The sequence below is a fragment of the Octopus bimaculoides genome, chromosome 24 (genome assembly GCF_046866305.1).
Source record: "Octopus bimaculoides isolate indiv1 chromosome 24, ASM4686630v1, whole genome shotgun sequence".
In the NCBI taxonomy this organism is placed as follows: domain Eukaryota; kingdom Metazoa; phylum Mollusca; class Cephalopoda; order Octopoda; family Octopodidae; genus Octopus; species Octopus bimaculoides.
The window spans coordinates 26,444,260-26,449,259 of NC_142951.1; the positions used below are offsets into that span (position 1 = coordinate 26,444,260).

Sequence of the window (5,000 nt, forward strand, 5' to 3'; positions counted from 1 at the left end):
CAAGCTACTTACCACACAGCCACTCCTGCACCATACATGTATATAGATATACATGTATGCATTTATGTATGTATGTATGTATGTATGTATGTATGTATATATGTGTGTCTGTATGTTTTTGCATGTGTGTGTGTATGCGTGCGTTTGTGTGTGTGTGTGTGTGTGTGTGTGAAAGAATGATGCATACTTATTAGTTCAGCAGGATGGCTTTGTCGATATATATATATAGAGAGAGGGCGATGAACCGCAGAGAAGATATTATAATTGACTATCATTTCCATTATGCAATAAATATACATGTTTATTGTCTGCGTTTTACATATTTCAAGTAATCTACAACACATGACTGTATACTCAGCTTATAACATACACCCATATATGGGTGTATATTATATATATGTATGCTACAATCAAGAAGATTGTGAGTTTTTAAAAGGAAAGAGAAAACTGTGCCGAATTTTTCATCTTCGATCTATAAATGATCAATAAACCAAAATCAATAAAAAAAATAGATACGCACAGAAAGATAGATAGATAGATAGATAGATACATGCATAGAGAGAGAGGTATGTGAATATATATATATATATATATATATATATATATATATGCACATATATATATACATACATATATGCATATATATGTATATGTATGTATATATATACATATAAATGTGTGTGTGTGTGTATGTATGTATATATGTTTATATATATATATATATATATTTAGTACAATTCGAATAAAAATCTCGTAACGCGCATTTAAGATCTCTTCTGCTGTTGTTTCGCTGGCACATGTTATTCTACAATAGGGTATATTCCAGTATTCGATATACAAGCGGAACTCCTCTTTATATAAGATCGATACAAGCATAGATAAACTTGTTATATTATCTTTATATATATATATATATATATATATATATATATATGGGAGAATATACAAATAATAACAACAGACGAGGACAGGTGGTGTAAATAACAAAAGTATATATTAGTATGACGCTCGGGAATACGGAAAGTCTTTGACGTTTCGAGCTACGCTCTTCAACAGAAAGAATACGGAGACAAGGAGAAAAACACGAAGAAAAAAAATTGAATAGTGTTCAGTCAACGGTCAATCATACATACACACACACACACACACACACAAACACACACAAATATATATATATATATATATATATATATATACATACACACACCCACACACACACACAAACCCACACACACACAAATATATATATATATATATATATATATATATATATATATATATATATATATATATATATATATATATATATATATATATATATATATATATATATATATATTAATATTTAGCAGATGTAACAGAATAGCTCAATGTCTGAGAGCTTCATGCGTTGGCTCTTATCAAACAGTCTGATAATTGCCAACACACGAAACTCTTGGAAGTTGAGTTACTCTGTTACTTCTGCTAAATATTAATAAAAGTATACACATAATCATATTCGAGTTCTGTTTCTCCTCTTTCCAGCAACATGCCGATACAAATCAATAAATATATATGTGTGTGTATGTATATATGTATATATATATATATATATATATATATATATATATATATATATATACATATTTGCCTTCAGCAGTTGAAATATGTGACAAACATATTTCAAGTAACCTATATATATATATATATATATATATATATATATATATATATATATATACATACACTTGTTTATTTATTTATTTATTTATCTCTGTTACAGACCTGACATCTTCAGTTTTCAAAGATTGATATTCACCAGAAAATAATACATTACCAACGTACCTGGAATAAAAACAGAAAAAGAATAATATTAGTATATTGTCTTTTTTTTCATGCTTTTGTGTACTCACGATATAATTGTGTGTGTGTATGTGTGTGTGCGTGTGTGCGTGCGCGCGCGCGCGTGTGCGTGCGTGCGCATGTATGTGTCCGTGTATATGTGTTTGTGCTTGTATATATATATATATAAACGTAACCCCGTGGGCATCGGTACCATTTTCCTCTTTCTCCGTTCTTCCATTCTCCGAACTTTCCATCTTTCCGACGAAGGGCTACGCCCGAATCGTCATACACTCTCTCTTTCCTTTCCTGAGCGTCCAATAATACTATCCATATCACGTCCTCACTTTGTTGTTTTTTTGTTTTTTTGTTATTGTTTTTTTTAACTAAATACATATATATATATATTCACATAGAGGATGCTATGAATAGACTCATCTACATTACGCAAAAATGAAAATAACATCTCATTTCAACAGTTATATTTACCAAAATTACATAAAAATATTATGAAATACTAAAGAGTAAATTTCTACATTAAAATCGCCATTGGCTTCAACCACGACCTCCAGACGAATTCGGAATCTCCTGCAACTCTTCCGGACGACTCCTTGTTTAAGTTGGTGAATGCTGCCATAATCCTTGCTTTCAGTTCATCTTTGGTGTTACAAGGGGTTTTGTTGGTCTCTCGCTCAACTGCGCCCCACACATAGTAATGAAGGTGGTTGCAGTCTGGGGAGTTAAGTGGCCAAATGTTAGGAGTGATGTGGTCACATAAATTGTCTGATTGGGTTCTCCTGTTTGTGTGGCATGGTCTTCCAGTAGCCACCCTCTTGATCCAGGGCAGCAGTACCTCCTCCAGGCACTTGATATACGATTCCGTTTTGAGTCTGAGGCCGTGATGATGATGATGATAATAATAATGATGATGATGGTGTTTTCTTTATTAAACACTAAGGTTTCTTTAGTAAACATTTACGCATACGTACACCCTATGTGTATATTCGCACGCATATTTGCTCAGAAATAAATTTAAAGAAGTACAATAAAATATTTAGTCATGCAAGATATAGTTTAATGAATCAAGACATGGTAGTTTTTTCTGGCTAACTTGAACCCATTCAGTTAGCTATTTTTAAACAGTGTTCGAATGCTACCGAACGCCCTACTTACTATTTTAATTTTACACAATTTGGTTTGAAAGACGCTAATATTATGAAAGTATTCGATATACTGTCTTAATTTTAAGTTTATTAGTAATCTATCTTTTGTATGAAGTTTATATTCTGAACACAACTGATTGTGTGTCATTCTAACTTCTTCAGAAAATCCTTGACATCAGAAATGCATAATTTTATCCGTTAACCGTTTGATTAATTTTCAAAGAGTGATTTATGGTAGCTCTCTGCATTTTCTTGGTTATTTTCTCGAGGAGCGATTTCGTTGTCATTTAGAAAAAAAAAAGTTTCTCGTCAACGGATTTCTTTGTTTTATGTTGAGTCTTTTGGGGTTATTTGTTTCAATTCCCTTTGTATTTCCATTTATAATTATCTCTTCCTCAATTCACGATGGAGTGGAAGAGGTGTTTGCTCATCTGTTTGTGATACTATGTTTAAAGATGTTTCCTTTCTTTCCTGGCGGTTATCTGGAAATTGTGATTCGTTTTTCTTTTTGCTATTGCTCTCCATTATTTTCGATTCCTTTATCTTTGCTTAATTTCCCCAGTTTCCTTCTGCATTCAGCACTAAGGTCTGTTGAACTCCGATAAATACAACTACGCCTTTATCTTATATCATCCATCTCATACATTTTGCCTCGATGCATTCTACGAGGCACAGTTCTATTGTTACTATGTGACCTTCAAAGATCATTAGTACTTGTAAATCGATTTTGATACCGCCTCACCACTGGTCACCTTTAGTTAACCCTGCTTTGACCGCTTTCCAAACCATGATATAAATCTGGCTATAAACCATAGACCTGCGTTGTTATCTGTGTCTTCTATTGTCATTCTAGTGTTTCATTAACTGATTTACTGCGTCACAAATGTATTGCCGGAACTACATCTGACAATTTGTTTTGGAAGGATCCTAACCTAATGCTTTTCAATGAAATAAAGAAACTGTGTGAACTGTGGGTAGTTGAAAGCGGTACAGTTGACAGCGTTGATCGTCCGTATTGGTTACTGTGTTAGTTTAATATTGTAACTACGTTACAGATATATATATATACATATACATACATATATATATATATATATATATACATATACATACATATATATATATATATATATATATATATATATATATATATATATATATATATATATATATACGACGGGCTTCTCTCAGTTTCCGTCTACCAAATCCACTCACAAGGCTTTGGTTGGCCCGAGGCTATAGTAGAAGACGCTTGCCCAAGATGCCACGCAGTGGGACTGAACCCGGAATCATGTGGTTCGTAAGCAAGCCACTTACCACACAGCCACTCCTACGCCTAAAATTATGATTTTATTCAACATATTCCACTCCCAGATTCACACATTTATTCAGGCGCTTATTCACAACTGTCCTTCAGTTTTTCTAAGCCCTGTAAAAGAACTCCGAAGGTTGAACCTCCAGCCGGGCCTTTCACGACACCCTTAAAGTCAGGAACTTTTCAAAGGCGGCGAACTGGCAGAAACGTTAGCACGTCGGGCGAAATGCTTAGCGGTATTTCGTCTGCCGTTACGTTCTGAGTTCAAATTCCGCCGAGGTCAACTTTGCCTTTCATCCTTTCGGGATCGATAAATTAAGTACCAGTTACGCACTGGGGTTGATGTAATCGACTTAATCCCTTTGTCTGTCCTTGTTTGTCCCCTCTATGTTTAGCCCCTTGTGGGCAATAAAGAAATAAGGAACTTTTCAACGCTCCTCTTATATATATATATATATATATATATATATATATATATATATATATATATATATATATTATGCGAGTGTGTGCTGAAAAGTTCTTGTCTTTGAGTAAAAAAAATATACAGGAGGATCAGTTAATTATGGTTTTGTCCAACATATTCCCCTCTCAGATTCACACACTTATTGCAGTAGTCTTCCAGTTTTTCTAAGCCCTATAAAAGAACTCGGAAGGTCAGGCCTCCAACCAGGCCTTTCGCGACACCCTCAAAGCCAGGA

The 5,000-nt window shown here is 33.6% G+C and overlaps 1 protein-coding gene across 1 annotated transcript in view; it reads right to left on the reverse strand.

Moving 5' to 3' along the window:
* Positions 1-5,000, reverse strand: part of LOC106883908 (cyclic nucleotide-gated channel alpha-3) — a 292,815-nt gene that overhangs the window by 203,402 nt on the left and 84,413 nt on the right. The window lies entirely within an intron of this gene.